Source organism: Podarcis vaucheri (assembly GCF_965113315.1).
Source record: "Podarcis vaucheri genome assembly, chromosome: 11".
NCBI lineage: Eukaryota > Metazoa > Chordata > Lepidosauria > Squamata > Lacertidae > Podarcis > Podarcis vaucheri.
The window spans coordinates 22,529,319-22,545,194 of record NC_138749.1 but is presented as its reverse complement, the minus strand read 5'-3'; the positions used below and the strand labels follow the sequence as shown (position 1 = coordinate 22,545,194).

At 42.3% G+C, this 15,876-nt stretch overlaps 1 long non-coding RNA gene across 1 annotated transcript; it reads right to left on the bottom strand.

The window, feature by feature from the left end:
• Positions 1-590: 590 nt before the first annotated feature.
• LOC309514548 lies at positions 591-13,562 on the bottom strand. Its single transcript, XR_014212055.1, has 5 exons — positions 13,511-13,562; positions 10,937-11,101; positions 9,385-9,428; positions 7,351-7,442; positions 591-1,026 (listed from the first exon to the last, which is right to left on the bottom strand). It is a non-coding gene; the product is annotated as an uncharacterized lncRNA (long non-coding RNA).
• Between the last annotated feature and the right edge of the window lie 2,314 nt (positions 13,563-15,876).

The following is a 15,876-nucleotide window of genomic DNA, read 5'->3' as shown; positions in this document are numbered from 1 at the left end:
CACACTGGTTCCCCATGGAAAGGACTAAGTTGCTTATTACCAATTTTGTGGTTTGGCTGAGCATGTCTGGAAGTTCTGGGAGTTACAGCAAAGCCAAAGTCACATTAAGATATACCTAAAACTGAGCTCATTGCCAGTGGTCCTGGCAATCTAGGGAGGCATTGTTTCAGATGACGCATTGTGTTATACTGAAAGAGAGCGGGTATTGTGGGGTCAGCCTGAAGCAAATTCTGATTTGTCCATGTTTCATGGTTGTCCTATAACATGCACAAGTCTTGGGCTTGTTTGAAACATACCCTTTTCTCAATATGTGACAATCCATATATACTGCTCTTTGGGGACATCAGTGCCTCTTGGCTAAGCTAGAGGACAGTGCCAACAAACAATAGAGTTTGGCCAATAAACAATAGAGCCACTGAACTATAAATGGGCAGGCACAAAACAGATTCTGTATAGGAGAAAGTGACCCACTTTTTGATAGCAGCATGACCCAATTAAATCCACACAGAAAAATAATAATAGACAATTCAGCCTAAAACTGTTGAAACAGGAAGTACACAGAACACAGGAAGCTGTTTATTAAGGTGGAAATACTCATAGATCACCAGTTTTTTTCCTGATTTATAGAGGATTTCTGATTTATAGAGGATTTGAAAATAATAACAAAAACAGGAGATTATACATTTCTCCCAAGAACCTGCCAACAATGTCACAATGTTCCTTTGTTCCATGCTGTGACATCTTGTTGCCTACTTTTTGCATGTAATAATCATGGAATTACAACTTTTTCTCTAAAAGGTTAGATCTCATACCAGAAAATGATGACTACATTGGAGTTTTGATTAAGAGCTGCATGCATAGACAAGTCTCCTACTGCAATCCATGGCTCTTGACATACAGGGAACTGTTTCCCATGCTGATAATTAGAGATAGAATTTTCTGAACAATCTTGATGTTGAGCTTATCCATGCAATTTTTTCTTGCTCCTTGAACTTGAAGAGAAATGAGGTTTCCCGCCCACCGTTTCTACCAAAAATCCAAACCATTTTAATATGTTTATAATATGTATTAGGTATATACCGTATTTTTCGCCCTATAGGACACACTTTTTCCCCTCCAAAAATGAAGGGGAAATGTGTGTGTGTCCTATGGGGCAAATGCAGGCTTTCGCTGAAGCCTGGAGAGGGTGCGCACCGACCCCTCTCACTCTCCAGGCTTCATGAGAGCCCCACCGCCAGCCCCGCAAGCTCGGGGGACAGCGGGGAGGCGCAGTGCACCTTTCCGCTGTATCCCCGACATTGTTTCAAGGCTGGCAGCGGGGAGAAGCACACTTCTTCCCGCCGCCATCCCCGCAAGCTCGGGGACAGCGGGGAGGCGCAGCGCGCCTTCCTGCTGTCCCCTGACATTGTTTAAGGCCCCGTATGCTCCCAGAGCGGGCTTTGCGCAGCTCTCTGCAAAAGCTTGGGGGGGAGAATAATTTTTTTTCATTTATTTTTTCCTTTATCCCCCCCCCAATCTAGGTGCGTCCTATGGGCCGGTGCGTCCTATAGGGCGAAAATACGGTAATACACATTGTTATAAGCATACTTACTTGACGTTTCCCAAAGTAGAAGCACATAGACAAATGTATATAACAATGCATATAATTGGCAATAATACGTATGTTAATACTTCTAAAGTTATGCATGCAGCTTGAATCCTTCATATGCATTATATACATGTAAATCTTCTATGCATGCAAAATTCTATGCAAAATTTTACACACACATAATAATAATAATAATTTTTTATTTAAAAAAACTGCAACGCATAAGCAGTTTAGACATAAGTGGGCTCTCAGTGCAAGAGGTGGGCTGATAGGGGAAAAGCTTGATCAGGTCAGAACCACCAAATTACAGTACTGTATATATTGACTTAAAACATGCATATCCTTGAACCCCACTGGCCTCCATGTTCTGCCATATGTAAGGCACCAAGGGTATTGCTAAGATGATGGTGATAGCAGGACTGCTCTCTTCTGACCTTCCACAGACCTTAACCTTCCTGTATTTTCCGCCCAGACTCGACACCTCTGGTGTTCTGCAGCAGGGTGGAGAGGAGCCAGTCAAGAGCCATGGCGGTGAAGTAACCATGTAGATTGGTCAGTCTGCCACTGATAGCAGGACTGAGAACAACAGTGCTCTCCAGACTTGCAATTCCCATCAACTGCTCTGCAGAAGCATAATGGGATCTATGGATGAAGCGTGGTATACAAATTTATTTATTTATTTAGGTTCTTCCGGTCATTTTTGCCAATTTGGCATAATCCATCAACTTAATCTGCTGTTCTTATCTGGTATAGAGACTTTATCTTCTTTCCATCTCTGGGTGATTAACATCCGAGGAGCAGTGGTCGCATATATAAATAGTCTTTTCTGCTCCATTGGGATTTCGGCACCTAAAATTCCTAAAAGAAAAGCTTCGTTTGTTTGTTTTTAAAAGAAAACGTTATTTTAACTCCCCCCCCCCAATTCATTATATATCATTTCCCAAAATTCTTTTACTGCCTTACATGTCCACCACATATGGTGAAAGGTGCCTTCTTTTTCACAGGGAGCTAACACAATCCACAGTGTTGGTTGTAATGGAGGTGGGGTTTGCATATTCAGAAGAAATGTTCATTGTTGAAACTTTACTGTAGCCAAAAGTAATATGAGAATGAATATGCACAACGTGGTTATCTACTCCATTTGTGCTTGTTTTATGGCCATATTACTTATGGTCAAATGAGTTGCGGCCAGTGCGTCACTTCAGATGAGCCACTGGACGATCCAATGGATAAATGAGATCCTCTTTAATGAGGGTCCTGGTTGTTCACAGGCCTCTAAGACACCCCCCCCCCCAAGTTGAAGGTGCTGGGTGTGGCCCAGGCCTTGTCGGTCGGCCCCACAATCACGCCAGGCTGTTTGAGCCAGTCAACACAGGTGGCGTGATTGGTGGGGGCCTATAAAAATGGCAGCGCGATGTGAATGAGGCACTTGCTTCGCGCTGCTGAATACCCGCCCTCCCATCCCTATTTGTAGGTGTTGCTGCTGTGGCCTTGCTTTGGATATTGGTTGGTCACCTGTTTTGGAACAGGGGCCAGGTAGGAATTTTTCCATTTGGCAAATTGGCAGTGGCTACTTCGTTTTCGCCTACCCCCTTAGCAATCGTCACAACTTTGTAAGGTGTGTTGGTTAGGCACTGGCTTATTGAAGTGTGTGGGAGAGGAGGTCACCTGCCCCTCCATTTATAAGTGTATTCTGGTAAAGGAATCTGGGGGTCCTGGATCTCGTCCAAAGTCCACTTGAGGGGCTAGGGCAGGGGCCAGCAACCTTTTTCAGCCATGGGCTGGTCCACCGTCCCTCAGACCATCTGATGGGCTGGACTATATTTTGGAAGAAAAAATGAACAAATTCCTATGCCCCACAAATAACCCAGAGATGCATTTTAAATAAAAGCACACATTCTACTCATGTAAAAACACCAGGCAGGCCCCACAAATAACCCAGAGATGCATTTTAAATAAGAGGACACATTCTACTCATGTAAAAACACACTGATTCCCTGACCGTCCGCGGGCCGGATTGAGAAGGCGAATGGGCTGCATCCGGCCCCCGGACGTTGCCTACCCCTGGGCTAGGGCCATGCCAAGACCACAGGATGAGCTTCGGTTGATTTCCATCAATGTTGCTCTCTCGTTTGGTGTTTACCAGCCAGAGAGGCAGGAGTCAGTTATAGTCTGTTGCCAATGCCTAAGACAATACCACTCACTTTTCTGTAATCAGTAAAGTTGTGGCCTAAATTTTGCCCATTACCTTAAACCAAAATTATGTGTCAGTGTGAAGTTATTTACTTCACAGGGCTTGGGGGCCTGGGGGCGCAACCACATTAAGGAAAAAACAACCTTGTACTGCATCTGTTTTGAATTTATGCTAGGAAAGAAAAGATGAAGGACATTACCTTCTGTTGACCTCTCCCTTCTTATCCAATACCTCATATTCACAGCTTTGGGTCTCATCTTGTATGCTGGCTAATTTCATATAAACAGCCTTTTTTCTACTCAGTAGTTAAGGCTGATCCCTTACCTTGGTTACATGTACTATTTCATATACACAGATCAGGTGCTTGTGATTAAAGATATATCCTCACCACAGCATCATGTTGTTCACAGGAACCTTGGCAGCTCCCATATGCCCTTCTGATTGCCTCAAAACCCTAATGCGGGGATTTAGTATCAGAAACTGAAGCTAATTGCTTCAAGATAAGAGCAGTGCCGGTTGTTATATAATGGAAAATAAATAAGACAGATTGTTGTCTCAGATTAGGGGGCACTGGGCTGTTTTAGCTCTGAAAGGTTTCCATCATAAATGCAGTTCTTTATGATGAACATTATACTGTACTGATCTATTTCCAGGTCAGTTTTAGGCAAATAAACTTGACTGGAGCAAGTTGAACCCCATTTATTTCACCCAGGACTCACATCCTCATATTTTGGTTTTACCTATCATTTTATTTCTTAAGTATTAACCCATGTGAGAGACATGTTGTGGCGTTCCTCCTGTTAAGATACCATCATCATCTTGTTAATAATTTTATATTAATTGGAATAATCATACTACTTATATATTGTATATTGCATTGTATTACAGTTTCAAGCACTTCTTCCTTTTCCCTTTCTTTATTTCCTTCAATTTATTCAATTTATTTCCCCACTGAAATTATATATATATATATTTAGTATTTTCTTTTTCCTGCTTTTCTTCTCCTACAAATGTGCAACGCTGTCATCATTCCTGCCCAAATCTGATTTGTTTTGCTGTTGCAGCCTTAGCCTGGCCTGTTAGGGTCGTTTACTGTTTTCAGTATATTCTATGTTTTATGTAATCATTCTGCCTAAGTAGGTGGCTTAGTCTGTTTTCATTGCTGGTCTATAAAAAGTACTGCAGCTGCCCTTCCAGCTGTAATTAAAACTGACAATTTCCAATGGAAAGTTTTGTTCCAATGAGCATCATAAAAAGATTTTGCAAGAGCCAGATTTTAAAGAAATTCATTCTCACTTTGTATTAGTTTTACAGAATAAAATATATTAAGGACGACTTTGCCTGGGCTCTGGATTCTGTTTTGACACTAGACCTATGCATTATGCAGATGTTAAGTTTGATTATGATGCTGTCTTTGATAGTTATGTGATGTTTTGAAGGGAGGCCCATAGTTCACTGGCAGAGAGCACACTTTGTATGCAAAAGGCATCATGTGCAATCCAGGGTATTTCCAGGTAGAACTGAGAAAGACAGGGGCAGAATTACATATTTTGGTCAAGGAAAAACTCAGAGTTCTGCACAGAACAAGTGCAGTGCTCCACCAGTGTTTGTGCATCTATAACTTGCTACAGCTCCTGTAGGTCTGTGCAAATGATTTCAAAGGTTAAGTTCCACTCTGGGACTTAATAATGACAGTCAGGAATGAAACAGTCAGGGAAGTAAGGAAATGAAAAACCGAACTATGGCAAATAAAAAAAAAGTCTTTTACGTATCTCATTGTATTAGCCAACTTCTTCTGGAATTTCGGTCTGCATTTTTACTACTTTATATTAGTGCTTGTACTGAGAATTGAGATACGTGCGTAATTCCCAGCAGATTTTCCATTTACTGTAAATCCTTCCAAGAATTCAGATACAAAGAGCTGATTTACATGCTATCCTCCCCCCAGCTGTGCGATCACTGCTGTGCATGATTTGGAAATCATGCCTGGAAACTTAGGAAACCTTAATATTTAAATGTGTGATAATACATAAAATTTGCTTTTCTATGATCTGTTATGTACAGGGCAGGGCTCTGGGACTGAACTCAGGAAAATATGTCACATTAGGGCATGACATTTTCAGTTCCTTTCAGGTTGGCTCAAGTCTGCATTTATAAATCAGGCAGTGTAATGTGGTGCAGTTGTTAAGAGTGCTGAGCTTAAATAAGCAGGTCCTTAATTAAACCCTCTGGCCAGTCACTCCCTCTCAGGGAGAGTGACTACCTGACAGGGCTGTTGTGATAATAAAAGAGGGGCAAGTTCACCACCCTGAGCTCTTGGGAAGAAGATGTTAAGTTGTGAGTGAACATATCAGACACAGCGATGCTTCAAACAACTCTTTTCTGGCCTGTGAATAAAGAAAAGAACTGAACTGAAGGGTTCAGCCAGCCTGCTTATATAGAGCTCCAGTACAATGTAACTGTAACCACTTTCTGTAACTATCCAATCACTGAATGTCACTTTCAATCCCTTATTTGCATATGTGGACCTGAGTGAAAACTATCCACAGTATCCCCCTGCTAGCCCAGGGTGAGAACTTCAGTACATAACAGAAGGGAAATAAACGAATAAATACAGAAACTCCAGGAAGTGTGTTGGGACCCATGGTTTAAGGGGAGCAACTCTATGCTAAATCGAGGTAAGTGGCAGCAACCAGCCATGAAGGATTATGGGAGGAATTGAACATTGTGCTAAGGCGATGGTTCTGTGATTGGTTTGCTGGATGAACTGATTCCTCCCCACCCCCCCATTGGGGTTCTCTTGACTCCCAATTTGTGGGGGGGGGGGTGGGGGTGGCAAGGGGCATGTTGGAGAAGAGAAGGGGGGAACCCCATTGTGCAAACAAATTACAGGGCTTCCACTGAAAGGGACTCATTAGTTGAATCCTGCCCTATAACAGTACTGGGTATACAATAGCTAAGTAAGAGGATGCTCAAACTATGCATCTGAATAATTATGCGTTTGCTGTGGTAGGGTTGTCTTTCCCTTGACGTCTGCCAAATTAAACTTTTGATGGCCTAAACCCTCATTTCTTTGCAAGTTTCTCTTTAAACAGTACCCCCCAAAGGCTATTCTTAACCATAACAATTAGAACACAATGAAAAAAAGCAAGCGAAAAGTGAAAAACCAGGAATGTCTATGGAACCCCCCCCATATAAGTTAAGTCACACTTCATGCATAAGTAATAAATTTGAAGTACTTTGTCCACTTCTGGCCAAAGTTTTGCTTATTTGGGTAACAAATAACTCCATTTTTGAGAGAAAGTACCAACTAAATTTATCTCTGTTGGTCTCCTTCCAAGTAAATACTTCAAGACAGCCTAAAGCACCTTCATAAATTTCAGCAGTGCCATGCATTTACATATGAGCTTTGGGGAGGGAGGTGTTGCATCTCCACAGCAATGTGCTCTAGATTACCAAGTGTTAGGAAATGCAAGAGCATGGATGTATAATATTTATGAGGAATCTAGCTGGTTTGGGGGTGGAAGTGGGAAGACCATATTTCATCGTTATTGAAAATAACACTCACCTTCTATGAGGATTTATCATGCTCCTATATGCTGGGATGGCCGTTGTAAGAAAGTAGGACGAGAGGAGACAGTTTCAGTGTTGTGGTTGTTGCTAGACAAAGAAAACAACTAACTAAGCCCTTGGCCAGCCAATTTCCCCACTGATAAATTTTATGATCATCTCCAACTGTACCTTTGTGGAGTTGAGGACCTCATTCCCTTGGAGGGAAGGGTTTACTGGCTACCTACCAATGACAACGTATGAGTGGGACACATTCTCTGTCTGTCTGTCTGTCTTTCCCTCTACCGTATTTATTTATCACAAAGTTAGTGCTGGCTGCTCAGTAGTCACTTCCCTGCACTGCGCTGACCCACCCGTTCACCACCACCACCACCTTGCAATGACCATTGATAAAGCCTCTGGGCCCTTGGAAATCTTCCCATGCCACATCCCATGTTCCAAGTTCATATCCTTCACTCCCCCTGCTTTATACCATCCTGGAGGATTTTTGTGTGGCTGAAATGTGTCCCTAAACTCTGATAATGCCCTTTGCTTGCCTGGATGGAGGATACAGAGGGGTGCATGTAAAAGCTAACCTGCTACACAAAGGTAACATTTACATTCTTGGCTCTACCCACGTTTGCCTCTGGCCCCACTGGCCTTGCCCAGAAGGGAATGAGGCCCTCAGGCTGAAAAAGGTCCCACACCCATCTTAAAATATCAACATGACAAGCCTATCTATTGCCTCGCTTTGAGCAGGACATGCTGGAATTACAGAAGCCACCCCTACATCTGATTGTCCTGTTTTGGCTCCCATGAGAGCGCGGCCTCCAAAGACACCCATTTTTGGGGGCCGTGCTCTCGCATGAGTCAACTGGCTGCCGCAAGAGCACAGTGATGAATGACATGTGTCCTGGTATGTTGGAGTGTATATGATGTGGGTTGTATCTAGAAAGGGGAAATGGCAATTCCGGCAATCCTACAGTGTAAGAACTGGCCCTAGCCAATCATATAAAAGGAGTGTTGAAGCTCTAAGACCTTGAGATCAACAGAGCCTTTGATGCATTTAGAACAGGAAGAGGAACACTTCTGGCTTGCTGGTCACCATAAATGGTCCCACCTGCCAGTCCTTACTTACCTGCAGCTAACAGAGCTCAATGGAGCTTTGCCCCTCTCCCCTGCAGTAGCTGAAATTAGCTTGGAGTGGTTGGAAGAACCTCCAGAACAGCACATAGGGGGAGGAAAGGAGGAATCACTCCACCTGGTGAGGGGAAATGCTTGTGCAGAGCAAATGTTCGTAATTGTGTGACACTGACTTGCACCCAATATGCTCTACCAGGTAGGAATGGAGGTTCTACCAGATAGGAATAGTTGTTGTTGTTGTAGTTGTTGGTAAAAAACGAAAAAGATATCACACCAAATTGTTGGCCACCATTAATACTAAGCATAATTAGCAAAATAAACCAACAACCATCTGTTTAAATGGGCAGTGCTATTTCAGTTTTTGCACAACTGCTGTTAAAGTCGAGTTTCTTTTGGTCCTGAATGGTACTTGAAAAACCCAATGCTTTATTAATAAATCTGACAACTCGTCTAATCAACCCCTAACCACACGGTTCACCTTGAGTTGGGAGAAGGTGAATTTTAAATCACACAGCCGGTTGTAAAAGACCCTCATTTGTTTAATGTGGTTTTGTTTTGTTTTTATCTCTGACGATCGGATCGTCCCTGATTCAATTGACCCAATGGTGACTTCAGGGTTTTCTCTGTATTCAGTAGAACGAGGACCGAGTTTCTTTCCCACCCCCTTCCTGTGTTCGATGCATCTGATATGCAAAAGAGTAACCTCATGCCATTCATTTCACTTTAAGTAAAATGGCAATGTTAATTTCCCAAGGAGAAACTCTCTGCTTGGATTTTAAATTTATGTATTAATAATATGACTCCAATTTACCTAGCAGGTGTTTTCCCCACCTCCTCGGTTTGTGAGCAGAGAATCTACCTTCATCTGATAAGGTTTTCCATACTCAGAGGAAATTAGTCTTGTACTCACTGACAAGCTGAAGAGCCATATGCCTTGACTTTCCGTGTGGACCACTGCACTTCCCAAGAGGAGATTTAATTCCCAAGAAAATAAAGGGACACACTATGGAATAGCTATCATAACTGGTGAGAAACGCAGTCAGGTTTCTGTTGACCATAAGTGCAGAGAAGAACTCTAGATGGTAGATAAAACTGCACTCAGACAACAATTTGGTTTTAATCCATATTAAAACAAATACATTTTCCAGGCTTGAAAAATGAAGGTCCCAACACGGGACTTGGCTGAATTAAGAACATAAGAACAGCCTTACTGCCCATTTTATTCCAGCACTTTCTTCTCACAGTTGCAAACCAAGATTTCTGTGTGACGCCCAGTGGTGGAGCTTCATGCTCTGGCACTGGGGGCGGAGAGCAGGCGGAGGCAGGGCTGGTGTGCATCCCGGGGGCGTGGCGCACATCCTGGGGGCATGGCGCCCAGCACGGGGGGGGGGAGCAGCAATGGCACCCTGGGGATCGCACTGCCAGGGGTGGTGCACTCCCCCGCACTCCTCTTTCTCCGCCAGTGGTGATGCCCAGAAGTAGGACCAAAGTGCAATAGAAGTCTCCACAGTTCTGATTCCCAGAGGAATATTGCCTCTGACACAGGGTGTAGAACACACCCATCATGACTAATATTTGTATTACACACACACACACACACACACACACACACGTAAGTATTTATTTACTGCCCTCCTGCAGAGGGAAAGTGTACAGCAACGTAAAGATATTTGAAAGCAATACAGACCAATAGTCATTGATAGCCCTTTTTCTGCTTGGGTTTGTCTAAATTCCTTTTAAAGCCATCAGAATTGGTACTCCTTAGTATGTATTATGGATTCCATGCACACATCTAGAGATGGATGAATCTGTCAGTTTTGGTTGCATGTAGTTTTTATTTTATTTTTCCAGTCCTAAATCCAGTTCTTCACATTCCCACTTCAGTTTCCTTTAGAGAAAAGTCCACAATTTTGCCTAAAATAAACATTTTTGGCAAAACAATTTCCCCATAACTAATGCACTTTTGTATGTTATTTGCACCAATATATGCATTTTTACCGACACTCAACTGCAGTCTATGCATTTTTGCCCACATTACTTGACTGGAGAACTATATTGCAAAATTCAGAGAAATGCAAATCATGAAGGATGACAGTGTTTTGGTTCACCCATTGTTTTGGAAACTCCAAATTAGGTAGGCTCACCTTGAGAGGCAAACGGAATTGAAATTTCACCCCATCCCTACCCCCACCACTGGTGCTGACATGTTCCATTTGCATGGACTGAATGTGGATTTAGCGAAACTCTAGTCTGAGTAAACAATTTGCCTGTGATCTAGGCTTATAACGAACTGTTGACATGGCCAGTCTACCATGTGTGCCGGTGCTGTGCCAAAACCTTTTATCTAATTTCTCTAAAGGTTTCTTCCCCACAAAAGATGTTTCTGTTTTTTTCTGCATCATTTACAGGGCACTTTATTTTGTTCATAATTTAAGTGGGCATGGGGTTGAACTTCAGCTTACCTTATTGCTGTGAGGTGGCCCAGGGTATGTGAACATTTCTTACCATTTAACATTTATCCAGAGCTCTGCAGCCGCCCCACCTCACAACACTGCCCTACCTCTGGCCTTAAAGAAATGGTGGAGGACGAGGCCACTGTTTTATCTGACAATCTTGCTGGTGTCGTTCTGAGAAAACAATTACAAGAAATGTGCTTTAAAGGCACCCAAGAAATCAAAGCTGCATGTACCATACAAGAAATCAACATAAGAGTGTACGGCGAGAGCAACCATCTATTATTACTGAATCATTTGTTACTGACAGTTTCAGAGGAAGAAACTAGTAAAAATCTGCTATTGGAAAATGTTTGCAGCAACCATTATCACTGTCCTTTTGCAAATTTCAGGAATGCAGAGGCTGCAAAAAGTGCTGTAAAGGTAACATTTGCAAATGCTAAATCCATCCTGCTTAAAGCAGTTACTGGAGCTTTCAGTAGGAGTTAAATTTACTTACTCAGGGAAACCTAGAAAAGAGTTATGCACTCGTGGAAAATATGGAGTAAGCCAAATGTAAATCAGGGCATACCACCTAGATGGCTACATATTACTTGCCAAGGCAGGGACTCTATTTCTGAATATCTGGCTTAAGGCTGTCGAAAAGCAGGCTAATATAGCTCTGTGGCAGCATGTGGCAAGTTCACTGTGAGGGCTGATATATGTACAAGTCTTTCAGGTCCTAAAGGGATAAGCATTGCATTCAGAGCTTGGGCAATTTTAAAAGGAGGGCAGTAAGGGGGAAGGGACAAAATCTACACCCCCTTCAGGAATTGGTATTATCAGAAGGCAGGGCTCTGCTCTTGCAGTTGGCCACACTTAGTGTCCTTCACCATGCCTGAAGGCAGACTGGCTAAGAGGCCAAATGGTATAACAACAACAACAACAATTTATTACAACAACAACAACAACAACAACAACAACAACAACAATTTATTATTTATACCCCGCCCATCTGGCTGGGTTTCCCCAGCCACTCTGAGCGGCTTCCAGCAAAATGTTAAAATACAATAATCTATTAAATATTAAAAGCTTCCCTAAACAGGGCTACCTTCAGATGTTTTCTAAAACTATCCCATTTCTCCCCACCCTCCATCAATATACTGCCACCAGAGGCAGCCACATGCCCCTACCTCATGCTAGGGCCAGCCTTATGGCCATGAGCCACTCTGAAAAGTGGGCAGGAGGACCACATACCTTCCAAAGATGACACAGGCCAAATCAAAGGGAAGGCAAGCAGAACCATCACTGACATCGGCTGTGGTTTCAAGAACTGTGGGCAGGATTCACCTCACAAGCATGTCTGTGCAAGCCCTGTGTACGGACTTCCACTTGTGCAATGGGTTCCCCCCTCCTTGCGCTGTGCCTCTCATGCCCCTCAAGGTGGTGGTGGTGGGGATGTCAGACGAACCCCGAAAACAGTATGCAGTGTGGGGGGCTGATTTCATTTGGAAAGATGAAATGCTTGTGTAGACAGAACATTTGCCATAGCACGATGTTTAATTTGACCCTGTAGCTTGAGCTTGCTTTCCTCTCCTTCTCCCGCCTATTCCTTTTTCCTCGCCTGTCATGAGCCTCAAGGGAGGAATGGTCTTAGAAAAGATTTTTGTAAGCCATTTAGTAGCCCTTTTGGTTAAAGGGCAGGGTATAAATGCTGCAAACATATAATTTTGTTTGTTTGCTTGCAGCATTAAGAAAATTATATTAAAATGATTTATAGATGGTATCTAACTCCAGTGAAATTAGCAAAATTGTATAAAAGTAAGTGTTAGAAATGTAAAACAACAGAAGGGACTTTTTTATATATGTGGTGAGATAGTGTAATTGTAAAGAAATATTGGGAAATGATTTATAATGAAATGAAGAAGATGTTTAAAACAACTTTTGTTTAAAAAAACCAAAAGCTTTCCTACTAGGTATTACTGGAGTGGCTTTACCAAGATCACTAAAGAACTTATTTATGTATGCAACTACAGCCACACAAATATTACTAGCACAACATTGGAAAGAAGAAGGTGTCCCAATTAAAGAAGATTGGCTAGTTAAATTAATGGAATATGCTGAAATGGCAAAATTAACAATGAAACTAAGAAGAAGAGACGATAACGAATTTAAGGAAGATTGGAAGGAGTTTATTGCATATATTCAAAAGCAATGTACTCAGGTTAATACATTGGCAGGGTTTTAATACTACTTGTAATTTAATTTTGAATGGATAATAAGTAATACAATGGTTTATAACTTTATAACGGACATGCAGTATGTTGATAAACAATGGAACCAAGGAAAGGACTAGAGGGAAGTCAATTTGTTTTGTATTGTTTTGATATTGTTACTATTTTATTTTTGCTATTTTTGGGAAATTAAATTAAATGTTATTAAAAAATGCTGCAAACCAACCAACAAACCACTTCTCCACCCCTTGGAAAAATTCAGAGAAATTATTCCCCCTGCCCACACACCCTGATTCTTCTGCCCATGAATAGGTTGGTGTGTTTTTGAGAGAGGTCTTTTTGCAGCATCCCTTCCCAGAGTCCAAATTACCTGAGCTAATGAGAACTCATGGTCTTCCTTAAACAGCTATCAGGTCTCCATGTTTGGCAGGAAATGTTGTGAACTGCTGACAGGATCACCTGACCAAATCCCCACAAGTCCCTTAATCATGTCGTAGGAGCAGCAGGTCTGATACAGGACTCACCATACTACCCAAAGCTCACCTCTGTGGCACATTATTGGGTGGAACCTTTCATGACTGTGAGCATTTATTTATTTTTTGCTCTTTGGGACATTTGGATATGAGCATCAGCTTATGTCATTGATTTATACTTAATCTCTGTGTTGCATTTTTATTGTACTGCTATGATTCATTTAAAAGCAAACAGCCTTGAGCTTGCCTGACTGGCTTTTATGATGGAGTGGGGAGGTGGATAATGAGGAAAGCAAAACACTTTGAGGCAGTTTTTTGGTTTCTGTCTGGAAGGGAATGTGGCTGGCAGGAGCGGGGGGCGGGGAATTATCCTCTCTCCTATTCAGCGTTAGGCCTGTTTTAGCGAGCCGAGCTGGATTCATGATCCATTTGCTTCTTCCCAGCCAGAAGCTAGTTGGTCCATTATGTCCCATGTCTCTTTCCATTAGCTGCACCCACTATGATGTCAATTGAGAAAAATAGGAGCCGCGTATTAGAAAATCCTTAAAGTGGTTTGACAATGGTTGCACTACGGAGCCTTTTAGTGGGTTTTGATGTATCCCTTGCCATTATATTTGCCTACAACTTGCAGGCAAGGGAAGAAAGAAATCAAGGGGAATCCTAACGAAGGCTATTTTCTTTTAAGTGTGCATCCTGGAACAGTATGGCAGCGCTAATAGGAATAAATAATTCTCTGTGTACGTCTCTCTTTCAGAACTCTAGAATTTGGAAACCATCCAATGAAGTTTGGCAGTAAGTTCAGGACAAATAAAAGAATACCTAGCATGTAGATGATGTTTTATACACCAACCCACTGTGAAGCACACACTTTTTTGAGCAGATCAGTAAGAAGAACAGAAGAAAAAGCCCCTTATCAACAAACAAAAAAGGAGACAGGAATGCCATGTTATTGATGGCAATAGGTCACATTATAAATACCTTATTCTCTCAAGTGTTTCTCAATTCCTAGATTATTGGTAATCATCCCACCTGCCTGGGCCGGCTTAAGGTATATATAATGGGCAAGTGCCCATGTTTGTCATTCTTGTTCTTCTTGTTCCTGATGTTCCAATAAATCCCTTTTGAGCTGAATCTTGGTCTTGGGTCATGCCTGAACCCACCTACACTTCCGGTTACTCCCCCCATACAAGTGATTGCAAATTGAGCCTGATCCTCTCTGTATTGCTTAACACTTGCATCTGCATAGCCCCATACAGAATTCGTTTTCTTAGTCACACTGCCCAAACTTTCAAAAACTGACTCTTAATATCTGTCTGTCTGTCTGATACCTTCCTAAGCTACAATACCCTGAAATAGAAAATTAACTGGTATTTCTTTCATTCATTGGGAAAATGAGGGGATGACGACACATCTGTTATCTTCGAGGCAACACAGTGTGATCCTTTTTATTCAAGAAATGAATGGCATTATTTATAGAATTATTTGTACAAAGCAGTTTCTTAAACTTTGTGCGAAAGACCTGGGAGCAATTTTACTCCTGCCCATTGTAAGCAAGCCCTTCGTAATGGCACTGTATTTATAAAACTCGTGGTCCAATGAAGATTTAAGAACTGTTGGCTCTCTAGTCACCATGGCAACCACGCGTAATTGACACTGATTGCTGGATGTCGTCAGGCGGCAGCAGAATGTACCATTTTCAAGACTGCAACTTGGGCAAACATAAATTAGTCACACACCCCCAAACAGATTTGTGTTGGGGTTGCAACCTGCAGAAAATACAAAAGACACACTTGAGCAGCAGCAGCAGCATGCGAAAAGGTCATTTGTGCCTTTTGTGCAGGTGATTTACAAACAATGTCCTTTATTCCAGGTGTTGAAAATAGCCTGCAATTTCACATGTGCTAAATACGATGAAATGGTCCCTGAGAAGATTAATGAGAGCTGAGTCCTGTGGAAATAAAATAAGTTGATCCGAGTGGGATCATTGCCACCATCTTAGCATTTATCTAATGCTTTATACTGTTTAAACTGTTTCACGAACTTTTGGCAGTAAGCCTTATGGGAGTCCAGTAAGTGTTGGGAGAGGAGGAAAGAGAGAGGCCTCTCTTCTGCCAGAGCAGGAGTCAAGGCAAGAGTAGCAAGTTGCACAGATGACTGGGTAGGATAGAGATTCACAGGTTGGTTGGTTGGGTGAGAGGGAAGGAGATTTGGGTAGGAAGGCTATAATTTGCCCTGTGGGAAGGAAGAGGACAGCAAGGAAGAG